Source organism: Eleutherodactylus coqui, chromosome 2, assembly GCF_035609145.1.
Source record: "Eleutherodactylus coqui strain aEleCoq1 chromosome 2, aEleCoq1.hap1, whole genome shotgun sequence".
NCBI lineage: Eukaryota > Metazoa > Chordata > Amphibia > Anura > Eleutherodactylidae > Eleutherodactylus > Eleutherodactylus coqui.
Window position 1 is genome coordinate 265,487,365 of NC_089838.1, and position 16,744 is coordinate 265,504,108.

Genomic DNA, 16,744 nt, shown 5'->3' on the forward strand with positions numbered 1-16,744 from the left:
TTGTTGGAATCTTTTATGTAGTTTGTGACTTTCTTTGTCATAGGAGGCTAGATCAGAACCATTCCTCCTAAGTCTTAGATACTGGCCTTTTGCTATACCTTTCTTGAGGTTATAGGGGTGAAAGCTGTCCCAGCGCAGCAAGCTGTTGGTGGCTGATGGTTTGCGATATAGATTTGTTGAAATTGTACCATCCTCGTTGATTTGGATTGTTATGTCCAGAAATTCAATTGATTTCTTGTTGATGGCCGACGTGAATTTTAAATTTAGGTCGTTAATGTTAAGATGTGCCACGAACTGATCAAATTTGAGATTTATCGCCGGTCCAAAGAATGAGAATATCATCAATGTATCTTGTCCAGAACAAGATGGATTGTGTCCATTGTGGGTAGTCATCTGAAAAGACTATCCTTTCCTCCCACCAGCCCAGGTAGAGATTGGCATACGATGGGGCACATGGCGTCCCCATCGCAGTCCCCCTGAGCTGGTGGAAGTACTCGCGATCGAATGTAAATAAGTTGCGTGAAAGGGTGGAATACAGCAGGGATAGAACAAACGCATTGTGATCCAATAGTTGTGCACCTCTTAGAGAGGAAATGTTTGGTAGCCCTCAAGCCACCCTTGTGTGAAATGGAATTGTAGAGGGCCTCCACATCAAGGGTGGCAATGAGGGTACCTGGTTCCACATGCATATTCTGAATTTGGCGCAGAAGGTCCATAGTGTCCCTGGTGTGAGATGGTAGTTGGGACACGAAGGGCCTTAGGATCTTATCCAGGTAAAGGCTTGCGTTTTGTGTAAGGTTGTTTACACCTGAGACAATTGGCCTACGCTTGAGTGGATTGAGGCCCTTATGCACCTTTGGGAGCGCGTAGAAAGTGGAAACTCTGAGTGATTTGTTAAAAATGAATTCAAACTGGGATTCGCTAATGAGTTGTCTCTCTGGCATGTACCAGTAGAGTTTTCAGATCAGTCATAAATTCGACGGTAGGGTCTTTCCTCAAGATCTCTTGTGTTTTGTGTCTTTCAATATGTCATGACACATTTGTATATATTGGGGGACGTCCATGAGTACGACGTTTTCCCCTTTATCAGAAGGTTTTATAAGATTGTCATTATTCTTTAGTGAATTCAGGGCCTGATTCTTTTTTGGTCATGTTAGAAAATGGTAAGGATTTCATCTGTATTGTTCAAGTCTCTGGAGAGTGAATTTTTGGTGGTGATGATTTGCTGGCAGGCTTTAAGTCCGTGAATGGACCTGTACCAGGATTCTCATTCTCTAAAGCTTCAAGAATATTAAGCCCTTCTATATCCTCAATTGACAGGCCTAATTCTTGGGTACGAATAGTATCTTTTTGGACAAAAAACTTTTTTTCCATCTCCGTTTTCTGAGAAAGAGGGAGACGTCCTTAGTCCAGACGAACGGGTCATATCGGGTCTTCGGGACGAAGGACATCCCCCTCTCAAGAACCTGTATTTCCATCTTTGACGGGGCGCATTTCGAGAAGTTAATGATTTGCATTTTGTCAGAGCCCTCCTTGATGGAAGACGAAGAAGTCAGTCAACATGGGTTGAAGTGATCTCGGTTGCCCCTTAAAAAATACTGAGAGCGCGGTTGATCCAAGAAGTCTTCTTGGTTTGGACGTCCTCTCCCTCTGCCTTTATAGGGACGGCATCCTCTATTTTAACGGGCAGGGAAGTAGGTTCTGTAGTTTCTCGGACCTTATGTGTCAGATGGATCTAGGTCGGAGGAACTGGCTTCTGTATCGGTTAGGGGTCTAGGAGTCACTCGAGATTTGTCTTCACGAAAATCATGTAGGTCACGCTGGAACGAGTTGGGCTTGCGTTCCTTAATATAATGGGTGTATTTTTCTATCTGATCTTGCAGAATTTTTTCTTTTGTGATAAACTTGGGATCAGAAATGAATTTTTTGGTTTGGGTGATTTTGTTCATGTATTTTTTGATTCCTCTCAAGGGTACCTTGTTCCTCCTAAAGTAATAATTGTATTAATATCAAAGATGATTCTGTGGTAATCTCGTCCCACTTTTTCATGAACTCACTAGACCTGAAGCGTGGTGGGGGCAAAACCGTGTTTTTTTAGGCCTCTTGGTATAATCTTTTGCTCAACGTACTTTTGAAGACCCTGCACCTCCCACCAGCTTCGCAAGAATTCCTTATATTGTTTCGTGAGATTTTTAAAACTCGTGCGTAAAGTAGGGTTTGATGTGCTCTGATTGTAAGATTCCTCAGAAAAAACAGAATTAGCTTCTTGAAGCCAATTGTTTGTTTATATTAATGTTGGAAGACAGAAAGCCTGCCATAACAATTTAGTAATATTATTCACAGAGACAGAGAAAATCCCAAGATCAAGATTTGTAATACCTTTCACAGTTGTCAACGATGGGACCCAATGGTAATTTAAAATATAACTTTTATTGAGTTTATAATAAAAAAATGCGCGATCAAGAAACTATAAAATAGTGCCTCTTGTTTCATAGAACAGCACTAATGTATTTTTTGTGCCTAAAGTATTTTATGGTTGTGTCCTCATAACACCATTGACACTGGAGATCGTCTTCCCCACACTGGAGTCCATACAAGATATATCTAGTATATGGTGTAGATTGAAATCTCATATGGTAGTCACCTAGTCCATCACCAAAAATAATTTTGTTTGATCAATCACCAGTGGCTTATAGATTAGCATAACTCAAACACACTGCAGTCAAACACAAAGACTATTCACACCAGGTCAGGTTTGAAATTTTTGGACACTAAAAATCAAGACATTATATATCCTGGTGCTGCGCTGTTTATAATAAAGCCCTGTATTCACCACCTCGGTATATATGTCCTATATTCATTCAATTAGTCCATAAAGGACATGTTCGCTCAATTAGTCCATAAAGGACAGCAAATATAGGGTTATTCGAGGGCCACACTTTGTTTATTGTGTGAAAATCTCCACCCCTATATCGCTCTACATAGATGTTTACCATCACATTACTAAGGAGGCTGTATATAAGTTATTGCGTGCTATAGATGTCCACAAAAAACTCCTAGAAGCCCCTTATTCGGCTCCACTGCGTCGCTATGGTCATTAAATATAACTGAAGGAATGACCCTTGCGATGCAATGGAAGCTGGCCCACCAATATTATTAAATGGAGGCAATCAGCTCTTGTTCATTATTCCATTGTGACAGCTCAAGGATGCGGGTATAATCATGGCCAACTTGGACTCTGATTCTATCGTCCAACAAGGCTACAAGAAACCCCTTTAAGAGCACAACACAGTGCTACCGACGCGTTTCTGCAGCTAACGCTAAGTTAGCTGTGTCATCAGGGTAGTATACATAGGTTAAGTAGAGCCACAAGTAGTGAGCAGCATGACTGGCTGCAATTGAATGAACATAGACGGTCAGACACCGTTCTTTAGGGCTTTAAATAGTACAGACCCCGCCTCCCTTAGCAAGTGGACAACATCTATTGAGTTGTGGGCTCGTTTCATCGATGACGTCCTTATATTGTCGACGGGCGAAATTGAGGATTTTAGGGCCAATTATTCGGACACAACACAATTGTTCCTCTAATGAAGATTTTGTACATAAATCATACGAAATGAATCAGATTCTTAAAAAGAGGATACGCTGGAGATGTCATCCAAAAGGCCAGTAACTATGCAATGAATTGCAATAGAGAGGAATTTCTAAAACCTAGAGTAAGACCTAAAAATGATGAAAAGATCCGAATAATTGGCACCTACAATGATCATTCAAAAGAAATCAAACTGATCCTCAACACTGGGATATCCTGCGGCGAGATACTGATTTGGTAGAGCACCTATCAAGAAAACCGTTAATAACTTATAAACAAGGTCGGAACTTACGTGACCGGTTGGTGCATATTCACTTTGTACCACAAACGGGCCAAAACGTGGCTTAATTCAGAACTCCCCAATGGCACATACCGATGCAGTGGATGTAAAGCCTGCAAATTTATCCAACGTGGCGTCTCCTTCTCCAGTTCGACTGGTAAAGTCTATCAAATTCGAGACTTCATTAATTGTAGAACCACTGGGGTAATCTACAAAGCCACGTGCCCCTGTCCTCGAGACTATTGGGAAAACCACACGCCAATTACGAAGACGTATTTTAGAACACATTGGTAATATCAACAGAGGAGAAAATACCAGTGTGGCCGTACATGTACGAGACAAGCACAACAACGATCTGGAATGTATTAAATTCCAAGGCGTGGAGAAAATTCGGGATAATGGAAGAAGAGGCAATGTAGATCAGAGGTTATTGCAAAAAGAAACGCGATGGATACATCGAATGGCGTGCTGTGCGCCAAAAGGGTTAAATGAGACTATCATTTACCGCTTTCATATGATACATATGTTTATACCCCGTTAAATAAAAACTTTTTTCCCCATATAATGAAGGTGCAATTGTCTTAGGAATTAACGTTTCGGTCATTCCTTCAGTTATATTTAATGACCATAGCAACACAGTGGAGCCGAATAAGGGGCTTCTAGGAGTTTTTTGTGGACATCTATAGCACACAATAACTTATATACAGCCTCCTTAGTAATGTGATGGTAAACATCTATGTAGAGCGATATAGGGGTGGAGATTTTTAAACAATAAACAAAGTGTGGCCCTCTAATAACCCTATATTTGCTGTCCTTTATGGACTAATTGAGCGAACATGTCCTTTTATGGACTAATTGAATGAATATAGGACATTAGTAATACGTAGGTATAACTCGTCAAACTGAAAAGTGACAGGTACCACGCCCCGTCACTTTCCGACCCTTATGTTAATGTGATAGCTGCCCCCCTTCTGGAGGCTGTACCTAGGGAGCTGCACTAGCCTAGGTTATTATGCCGCCCCCTTTAGTTCAGTGAAATTAGCATGGGATAGCAGAAATGTCAGTCCTATGACGTGTCAATCATAATATACTCTGCGGAGCAGAGTATATTCTGAATCTGTCCGGATTTATCTACATCCGAAGCCTATTACGATTATGACCAGCTTTATCTACAGCTGATAAGTAAAAAAGGAGTATATTATGAAACTTTATCTACAGTCTCTTATTTCATGAAGTTATCTATCTCCATGAGAGTGTATTATAAGGCTTTTATCCCCAGCCTTTTAGCCCCAACTTTTTTTGAAAACAGACCCCTTCATAAAGTTAGGCTTTTATCCCTCAGTCTTTGTCAGGAAGCTGCAGACCCCCACAACCCCCACCTTTTTTTGTTTTCACAACAAGAGAGAGCGCAGGAGACCTGATGCAAAGTTTTAAAAAGCTTTATTGAGTACACGTGCGAATACCTAAATGAAAAAAGTTATAGAAATAATATATAATTATTACACAATGAACTTTAACACAGATATAGTGGCATTTTTTTTACAGTGAATTACAAATTTAACCAAGCAGTTTGAAGCATTGGTAGATTCCTCTTTTTAGGCAGCAAGGTGGCCTGTGTCCCACTTGGCGGTGTGGAAGGATAAGGGAAGCTTTTTCTCTGTGGGGTAGCGTGTGATATGTGTCTCGGCATTATGTAACAACTGCTTTACAAAGTAACTTTTCCCAGAGTTAGAGGGTCCGGCTAAAATACACGAGAAGGGGTGTTGCAAACGTGTCCATTATTTTAGCGCTAATAACCGAGATGTTATATTGTAAATTCGTCTAATAATCGCCTCCTCACTCGGTTTTGCACTTTGTGTAGTGCACCTGCGCCAAAGACCCGATGCTTCTTATTTCTTACAAAGCCTGGTCAGGAAAAGAAGCAGACAAGTCATGATACAGATTCAGCCAACAAACTCAAATGATATTACAGGAACTGCATAGAATGTGTCAGACGTACATCTGACATATGAACTAATAGCCGAAAGGCAATGTCGTAAAATCATCTAACAAGTATCTTTGTGTAAACGCATCTTTGTGTTTTGCGCAATGGTCTTGTTTCAATATCCCAGTATTTCTTATTTCTTACAATCCCAGGCTGTTCTATGTTAATAGATTTGTGCATTTTCAGGGGAGGAATTGTGCTGATAATCCAAAACTAGATCTTTTAGGCTGTCAAAATTTACATGTTGCATGTAAGCAACGTTTAGAGTTATGCCTTTAACTTTTAAGACAGTTTTACCCGTGTTCAGCTTGTAGCCGTAGGTTTTAGGCCCCGCAGACACAAACTCTGTGATGTATGTGTCATCGGGTATCTCGCTGTTTAGCTCGCCCAGGTAATCGCCTAACGGCGGATTCCACTCGCCTTCTCGATGCACAAAAATGACCGAGTCTGTGTTGTGATAGACACCTCTCCTGCAGTCGGTCCAGAATAGAGTACAATTCTAGTCTGGCGTAAGCGGTTGTGAAACAAGCTATAAAGATGTTTGTGTTTTTGTTGATTTTGTGATCTTTTGTGTATTTCCAGGTGATGTTGGCGGTCTCGTCATCAATAAGATTCAAACCTGAAATCTCATAGTAAGGGAGAAACACGTACTCAAAAAGCTCGTCGGGATTAGTCACGATGCTGATACACGGAAGGTCAGGTTTCTGGGCAAATTTACCCCACAAGGAGTTAAGCAAAAGTTTGGAGATTTGCCTTTTAGCGGAATTCACAACCACATTGTCAGGCTGTAATTGTACACCTTTTTCAAGAAAGGCGGCGATGTATTCGCGTTTCTTGACATCATCCGTACACCAGCTAGGGTAACCTGAGGTCTCCGGTTTATCCCTAAGATGTAACTTAATGTAGGGTGCAAACAGATCATCCGAGGTTCTAGAAAAATGCCAGATTTCGTAGATGTGTGCTATCCTGTACCCTTTCTCTACGGCCATCTCTAGCTCTATCGTACACCAAGAACCAACAATAGCTCGGTCCTCCTCACTGTGTGTGCAGGATTCTACCTGTGAGTTTAGAGCACATCTGTAACAGAGGGGGAACACCAACTTCTTGTTAATTTTCACAGGCAATACCGGGAAAAATAAATCTCTGGGCGGATATACTTTAACTTTTGCAAGGCCAAAGTAATTTTTGATGTAACCAAAATCTATATAAATGATCTCAGGGTGTCCTACAGGATATGTTTTTGTTTTTTGTTGACAAAGGGGTACAGACTGGTGAAATCGTAGTAATTTATCATCTCCCCAGCTGCCTGCTTGTGATAGAGCTTTATGGCATTAGTTCTCCTGCCATAGAGTCCATCACGCGGTTCTAACGGAACTGGGAACTGCATTTTGAGAAGAAATGATTGAAGCTGTGGTTCCTTTTCAACCATTTCCTTCCACTCATGCTCCCACAAGACGCGCACTGTAAATCCGCATTGTCGTAAGAAACGTTTCTTGGCTAGAAAAGTGTGATACAGCTGGCTGTAAGTGGTCTTAGTGAGTTTGTTTACATCCTTTTCATTGTAACAAGAGGGGCATCCGTGAAAATAACACCCCTCAAATTCAAAAGCGATGTGCTGACCGTTAACAAACGCGCAGCCGTCCACCTGTTTTTCACCTCCTCTCAGAGCGTGTTGAATGTCAATGTTTTCTGTGTGAGACACGTACATGAGCCACTGAATAGCGGGTGTTGAGTAACACTTTGTTGTTTTGTGATAATTATCAGCAGGTACAATAGCTAGTGTGTCTTTTGAAAGGAATTTAAACATGTACATAGCCATACACACACATGCCAGAGTGATGTGCTGAAAAGGATCAACACATATCGTCGTTGGAACCTTTTTGCGCTGCTCCGTACAGTATTTTAAAACAGGCTTTTTAGTCATTTCCATGACTCGATCTCTGTAAAGCTCGCATGCTTGTCTCAAAACAGCAACATCTTTTTTGCAATAATTCTTTAGCTCTGCTTTAAAATCAAAAACATCTTTTTGCGACTCATACCATTCCATAAACTCCTTTTTCCCATCAGACATCATGTATTCTACCCCATAATATTTAACATCAGGTAGGGGTCCGACTTGATTTTCCTCAGTGTTAAAAAAGTGTGGGAAGTGTCCCTTGGAATCAGAAAAGCCCATAGCTTGCGGTAACTTGCTAAGTTTCATGGGTATGAAACTCAGCGAGTCTATGAACCTCAAGTTCATATCAGGCACTGTCGCACACAAAAGCCGCCCTCCTTGACTAATCAGCTTTACACGGATTCGTTCTCGAATCAATTGCTTAATGATAAAATACGCATCGTATCTACCAGAATTGTGGGCGATAAAGGTGTAGCCTGCAAACTTGCCACTGGCAAAGAACTGGACAAAGTCACGAGTGCACGTTTTACCCTCGAACTCCCAAGAGTTCTGACCGTACAAGGTCGACGCAAAAATGAAATTCGCTATATGCAAACCCGTATCCTGTAAACATTCAAAATTGTAAAAAATATACCGTTCGTTTTTCTTAGGCGGTTTGTAGCGCTGCATGTAGCACAGATGTCTATCAAATTTTTGCAGCGGGGCACGACAAACGTGGCAGCACAGCCCCTTACATTTATGACCATCATCACTGTTGGGCACAAACCAATAACGATCACAAAATGTTTTAACTCTGCAAAACGTAAAATCAATCGCGGCCAACTTCTCATGCCGTGATAAGCATTCGCTCGAGCGACAAAATGCACGACAGTCGGGAGAGCGATACTGTTTTCCGATACTTTCAGCGCAATCATTTTTGTGGCATGCTGTACAAAAATGCTGGCAAGAATGGTTGGTTATTCTTGTGGTGGTAAGCTGAATTACAATGATCACAAAAATATTGTTCTCCAATAAAGCTTTTGATGTTTGTAATTCCGTAGTAATGTTTATCATGATACAAAATATACACAGTTTTACTTGCGGACACGGAGCCTGTGTGATAATAGCGCCAATCACCATCGCTATGATACTTAATTTTGATAGATATGTTCAGGTATCTCTCAAAAGCATCTACATCACTAAAACTGACCAGCTGGTTTTCAGGAATTCCAAGAGCAGCGTGTAGCTGCTTAGCACATGCCAATAAATCACCATCAGCAGCAGGAGCAGCTGCTCCCACCTCCAGCATTGCGTACAGGCTAGCAGCCAAACACAGGTTTGAATCATAATTGTTAGTCATACAACCAGCGCTTTTTCTGTTTGATGATCTTTGTGTAAAGTATCGAATTCAAGCGCCTGCGACGATTCATACCACCTCTCCTATTTTTTATTATTGTGACAAACAGATGCAAACAATCGCCGGATAAACATTCAGCATTACTTTGAAGTGCTGAAGCCACAGCGCTTAAAAAGCTCTCCACATTAAAATCATCCCTGAGCTGCTTTTTGGAATAAACCGTATCCAGAGAACTGCCGCCATTCAGACTTAGATGTATGTAGTCGCCGGGCTGAATATCAGTCCGTATTCTATTGAACAAAGACTCAACAGCACCGTGAATGGCACTCATAGCATCGGTAAATGACTGTATACAGTCTAGATTCACAAACCTGAAATGCTCTACATGCTCAATGCCCCTGAACCTTGAAAGTTCGCGGCGCCTATGAAAAAAAGACTCTAAAAAAAAAACAGACCCATCACCAGGCTGATCAACAACTACATCGGGCTAATGATGTTCAGACAGTTGTGAATGTTGCTGAGTGTCTGCACCCTGTCTGTGTTGTGTCGTGTAGACTTTCTACTTTTTCTACGATCTATGGACATCCTAGCTGTGTGGCGCATTTTTATAGCTTTTTTTAACAACCCGTGATCTGTGAAAGCCAAGATGTTTGTTTTTGTTACATTTTTTTCAATCCAGAGCCTGTCATTGACAGTCATAAGGAGCCACTTGCGTGCTTTCTCACTAATTCAGTCATTTCTCGCTTTAAAGCAAATATTTCTGGACTTCTGCGAGAGTCTGGCTCGGAGGTCAAAAGCTTGTGAGCCCTTTTGTGTACAGCTTTCAAGGATGCTGCTATCCCACCAATCTGAAAGGCCATATGGTGTATGCTAGCAAATTCACTCCCTATAGCTGCAGACCAATACCGCTCTGAATTGACACTGGTTTTATCATGTGTTTTTTGTCTTTTACCCTCTGTGTTTTCAAGAGCTACTCCCCTCTTTCTACAATTAACACGGTTAGTGAGTGATCCAGATAGATTTTGCGGTGTACCAGTCACCACAGCGCCATGACCGGGCAATATATTTGTACCTATTGCTGTGATGTTTTTTGGAGTGACGCTTCTTTCTATGTGTTTTAGGGACAGTGGGTGCTGTGTCCAGTGTTTTGTTGTGTATCACATGTAGGTATGCTATGACAGTCCCGTATATCGTTTGAATTTAAGGCATGCGGCTTACCAATGCTTCTGTCGCTATTCTGGCGTTCAACCATCGCAGAAATTGCTGAGAGAGCTTCGTATCCGCAGCTCCCATCTTGACGGGTTAATGGTCCTAGTCCAGGATTTATGTGTGCAAAAGAAGCTGTATTATAATCCTCTCTGACGCCTCCATTTTGTGGCTTTAATGGTGGTAGTCTCAGTTTGCAGCGACCAACAGAAGTTGTGTTGTATTGCACAGATAGAGAATGGTTTCCATCCAGCTCTGAAATCGGTAATAGCGCGTCGTATCTTGACCGACCATTTTGAGGCTTTAACACGGCGAGCTCCGGATTGACACGCGTCGCTGAAAGATTGGCATATCTAGGCACTGGCTGTATTAACTCAGATGCGGGTGTTGGATTACAGTTCATCAGTGATGCAGTATCTATATATAAAAAAGAAATTGTGTCGGAATGAGTAAAACATAAACCAGCGATATACGATCTAAGTTACCTATTACGCAGCGTATTAGCAACCAGCGTATATCCTGACTCCGCGCCAAAGATTACAGCGCTAAACAGGGGTTAATAATGCACAGCATAGCCATGTTTGATACAGCGTAACACAGCTAACGCGTACTAAAAGTTACCCAGACTACAGCACTACATGGCAGCATGTATATTTATGCGTATTAACGTGTGTATTTACAAGTATTTATTTATGTTTAATCGCTTAACTTACGCCATTGCGGTATAATGCTAGGGGCGTCAGGCCTGTGCTTTTTTTGCCGAAATATTTTCTTTATTTGCCAGTGTTCTAGGATTCATCAAGTTTTTCACATGGTCCGACACTTCACAGGCTTTAGAGACTTGGGTGTCTTTAGCATCTTCTGGTGCAATTGACATCTCTGTCGAAAAAAAGAAAAGCAATTTAGTTTCTACATCTACACGTTTGTAAATATAGATAAAGGCCTTAATTATATAAATCATACCCTCGAGTGCGATGTCTAGAATGTCAGCAATTGCAGAACAGTCTTCAAAACTCATAGGAAACAGCTCATCCAAAGCGGCAGCATCCAAATTCTGGATCTCGAATAGATCCGCTTAAACATTGAAAAAAGTGAAAATCAGAAATGCGTATAAATAACGTGAGTTATAAAAAGAAAAAACAAATACAGTTTTACCTTGTTCGGCTTCAGTAAACAGATTTGCCAGAAGATGTTGCGTATCGTTACCTTGAGCGTCCATCTAAAATTAAAGAACTTTCTGTGAATATTTCTAAAATGCACGTCAATCTCTTTAGATATATTAAAATAACAGAAATATAAACAAATAAAAAAAAATACAGGAGATGTTTACCTTTCAGCTGAGAGAGATTAAGAGGTAATACGCCGGAGGAGCTGCGCTTGAACAGGTTTGTTTCCACCAGCCTTACCAGCTGTGTATATTCACAAAAAAAAATCACCTCTAAAAGGTGAGTACACCGTCTTGCACCCTATTTTATTCCCTGTGCATTGTGGTGAGAAGATGTCTGAAAGAATCCGTCGTAATTGGAGTCTCAAAAAGGCTGGTGAAAGCAAAACCCAACGTCAGAAAATCTATTTTACGCAACGCTAGCAATGATTTAGTTACAGCCATAGCGGAGATCGCTTTAAACATTTTAAAAGGTCGTATACCCCTAAAACGTCAAAGAAACGCATAAAAAAAATGGTGCCGTGCTATAAGACGTTTGGGTGATAAAACCCTGACCGTAAAGAAAAAGAGGCGTATAGTCAATCAGGCCGGCGGTTTTATAGGTTCACTCTTAGGTTTTGCAATACCGATAATTACGAGTCTACTTGCCAACCGATAATGGAACATGCAGAGAAAATGTATTTGGTTCCTAAACACGAACTGAACAAAATAAGGCAGTGTTCCTACAACCCCTGACATACGACAGGCTGCTATTCATTGCCTTGATGACGAGATTAGCTCAGTTTTACAGCGTAGCGACCTACCGGATGATGTGAAAATTAAAAAATACACCGCTGTTTTACAAAGATACTTGGTTCATGCTAAACAGGCTGCAAAAGAGCCAACAACTTTAAACATTGTAACTCCAAGTGATACTGGTCATCAGCAATTGTCAAATGCCGAACCTGTTAATAGAAATGCTGTTCATGAAACTGTAAATCATGTCAATCCCCGTTTCAGAAAAAATGCAGAATTTTTGCTAAACAGGTTATCGCAGAATGGTGATATTACATCGTGGAATGCTAAAGAGGAGTTCGTATACAAAGGGCAACCCGTTCAAGGGTCCAACATATTGGACCTGATCCGTCATGCTACGCAGAGCCATAGCAATACCAAGAAAAATTACACTCTGGGTTGGGACGCTTTTATGCGATCGATGGCCGAGATTAATATGCCTTCTACGGTCATTGGCAGCCACGGCACTAGAGAAATTCTCCAGGCCCTGAAAATGGACCTGAACGCCGAATCAGCACACGCTACCCCACAGAGAAAAAGCTTCCCTCATCCTTCCACACCGCCAAGTGGAACACAGGCCACCTTGCTGCCTAAAAAGAGGAATCTACCAATGCTTCAAACTGCTTGGTTAAATTTGTAAATCACTGTAAAAAAAAAATGCGACTATCTGTGTTAAAGTTCATTGTGTAATAATTATATATTCCTATAACTTTTTTCATTTATGTATTCGCACGTGTACTCAATAAAGCTTTTTAAAACTTTGCATCAGGTCTCCTGCGCTCTCTTGTTGTGAAAACAAAAAAGGTGGGGGTTGTGGGGGTCTGCAGCTTCCTGACAAAGACTGAGGGATAAAAGCTTAACTTTATGAAGGGGTCTGTTTTCAAAAAAAGTTGGGGGCTAAAAGGCTGGGGATAAAAGCCTTATAATACACTCTCATGGAGATAGATAACTTCATGAAATAAGAGACTGTAGATAAAGTTTCATGATATACTCCTTTTTTTACTTAATATCAGCTGTAGATAAAGCTGGTCATAATCGTAATAGGCTTCAGATGTAGATAAATCTGGACATATTCAGAATATACTCTGCTCCGCAGAGTATATTATGATTGACACGTCATAGGACTGACATTTATGCTATCCCATGCTAATTTCACTGAACTAAAGGGGGCGGCATAATAACCTAGGCTAGTGCAGCTCCCTAGGTGCAGCCTCCAGAAGGGGGGCAGCTATCACATTAACATAAGGGTCGGAAAGTGACGGGGCGTGGTGCCTGTCACTTTTCAGTTTGAGATATACCCACGTATTACTACTTAGGACATATATACCGAGGTGGTGAATACAGTGCTTTATTATAAACAGCGCAGCACCAGGATATATAGTGTCTTGATTTTTAGTGTCCAAAAATTTCAAACCTGACCTGGTGTGAATAGTCTTTGTGTTTGACTGCAGTGTGTTTGAGTTCTGCTAATCTATAAGCCACTGGTGATTGATCAAACAAAATTATTTTTGGTGATGGACTAGGTGACTACCATATGAGATTTCAATCTACACCATATACTAGATATATCTTGTATGGACTCCAGTGTGGGGAAGACGATCTCCAGTGTCAATGGTGTTATGAGGACACAACCATAAAATACTTTAGGCACAAAAAATACATTAGTGCTGTTCTATGAAACAAGAGGCACTATTTTATAGTTTCTTGATCGCGCATTTTTTATTATAAACTCAATAAGTTATATTTTAATTACCAGTGGTTCCCATCGGTGACTTAGTTGTACTAGATTAATAATTGGGATATTCGCCTGTCACGGTGACGCCTTTCACAGTTAGGATTAATTAAATAAAAACATGCAAACTTTATTAGAATAGATCTAAAACCAAGGCACCAATTGGGCAAATATAGTTAGTCGATTTCCGAAGTCTCATTTAGATAGGGAAATCCATATAAACGTGAAATTCACACAGGTCGCCGCTTATGTGTCAAAGACTTAGTTAATTGGATGTCATATCTGATCGTCCTAATATAGGTATATCAATCCAAGTAATACTTGTATAGTAATGTTAAATGTCGACACACTGCTGTGTGTGGACATTCAACATTACTGTGTTTTTGTTGACCGTGGGGTGCTCTTGTGTATTTACACATTGGCTGTTTTTATCAATAAAATTTAGGCCTGAAATTTCGTAGTGAGGTAGAAACACATACGCAAAGAGTTCAGCAGGGTCACTCACAATGCTAGTACATGGGAGATTCTATTTCTGCGCAAACTTTCCCCACAAGGAGTTTCAAGAAAAGCTTGGAGATTTGTCGTTTAGCAGGGTTTACGCATATTTTACCCTTACGCAATTGTACACCTTTTTAAAGAAAGGAATCAATATATTCATTTTTCTTGTCATTGTTCGTGCACCAGCTAGGATACCCTGAAGCATCTTTATCCCTAAGATGCAACTTGATGTAAGATGCAAACAGATCTGATGTTTCTGGAAAAAGCCCACACCTACAAAATATGGCTATCCTGTAGCCTTTCTCTATAGCCATCTCGAGCTCAATCGGACACCATGTACCGACGATAGACCTCTCCATCGGTATGACTACACGGCTCTGACTGAATTTAAAGCGCAGGTGTAACATAGGGGAAACCTCAATATATGATTCATTTTCACCGGCAGCACTGGGAAAAATAAATCGCGTGGTGGACACACTTTAGGTTTTTCGAGACCAAAGTAATTTTTGATGGTAGCCAAAATTTTCATATAGTCTGGTGCCCTGTAGGGTAAGTCTGTTTTTGGTGACGAAGGGGTACAGACTAGTGAAATCATAATTTATAGTCTCACCCTCCTTCAGTCTGTGGTAATAGCTTTTCTTGCATTAGTTTGACCCCCATAAAGCGCATCACAAGGGTCTAGCGGTGCTGAGAACTGCATTTTAAGAAAAAATGCCTGAAGGTCTAAATTGGTCTCAACCATTTCATGCCATTCATGCTCCTATAAGACACATAGAGTACCCCAGGTGTTTTGTAAACGCTTTTTAGCTAAAAAAAAGCCTGGTATAGCTGACTGTACTTTAGTTTTAGTGACGTTATTTTGAGCATCTTCACTGAAGCATATGGGGCAGCCGTGATAAAAACAACCTTGAAATTCAAAAGCGATGTTACGGTTACAGTGTTAGTACTAGCATCAACTAGCGGCTGTTGTGTATCAGATTGTTGTATTATGACAAACCCGTATATCATTTGAAATTACGGCATGCGGCTTACCATTTAGTGGTACCGTTGTTGCCCGGGTGCTTTTCAGTGTCTTCCAAAATAGATGGTAGCGATGTTTTTCTCACATTGTTTTCGCGTTTTAATAAGTTGCGTCATTTGACATCGGATGGGCTGGCGATGCAGGCAACAGTTATGCGCGGTTCTAGCGGTTGTATTGACAGAGCGTATCCAGGGGGATCGACGCATGTCTAACATTGGGGTGGATGCCCCTACGGAAGCGCTCACGTGTTGCATGGGGTTTAGCGTCAGGTTTGCCATCGCAAATGTAGTGTTCCCCCATGCTGCCGTGAGCATTCTCTGGAAGGAAAAATGCGTAACGTTGTTAATGAATTACACAGGGCTTACACATGTAGCACTCATACTATAATTGAGCAATCGCTCTGGGGCTGACGGCATTGTATCATGATAAAAAATCTATCATATGAAAACATTGCAAGTGGCTTACTGATGACCCTTTGATCATCGTGGCGCAATTGGTTTCCATACACTTCAGAGATAGGTGATAGGTCCAGCATTCTCACGCAACAGTTTTGCTGCCTTAATTGACTCCATGGATGGTTGGCGACTTCCGTCGATGGTGATGCTCGTTCATAAATTATGCTTGTTTTTAGAGGATATGATGTCTGTAGGTATCCATTTACATCTGCGACATCTGTATTGGAAAAATACTTAGCTTAACACAAACGCGTAGGAGGCAAACTAGAGGGGTTCTTTGGCGATGAGTAAATGATTGGTGCAAGATTAGAAGGTATCTTTAAATTGCTTTTCCGAAGGGCCGTTCCTCTTTTCAGAAATGGTCTAGAATTAGTAAAGCCTCATGTAAAGACAGCTGTCAAATATCAATTGACACGGTCACTTCTGTTTTGGTGGCTGTTTATGGACAGGCTCAATCCACAGCGGCAAGAACAGCATGGATCAGGCCTTGTTTCCTTTTCAAAAAATACCCGTAAAAAGACGAATCGTAGCACCATTTTACCCGCTGCTCATGGATAAGACCGCATCATGCAAAAGACGCCATCAGAAACCTGTTAGATGAGCAGCAGACATCTTTTAATTCTCTAACATGTCTTTCATACACGACGGATCTGTGGGGTGCACCAAATCTGAATTGGATATTTTCACCATACTGCCCATGCAAACGAGTATTCAAAAATCGCCGACAACACCCCGTTGGAATTCTTCATATCGGATAGGGGTGAATATGGTTACGACTTAATACACTCCTGCACCTGACGTGCC

General features: G+C 41.1%; 1 long non-coding RNA gene across 1 annotated transcript; it reads right to left on the minus strand.

The window, feature by feature from the left end:
• Positions 1-5,323: 5,323 nt before the first annotated feature.
• LOC136610792 (uncharacterized) lies at positions 5,324-11,098 on the minus strand. Its single transcript, XR_010790170.1, has 3 exons — positions 11,009-11,098; positions 10,308-10,712; positions 5,324-5,777 (listed from the first exon to the last, which is right to left on the minus strand). It is a non-coding gene; the product is annotated as an uncharacterized lncRNA (long non-coding RNA).
• Positions 11,099-16,744: the final 5,646 nt, after the last annotated feature.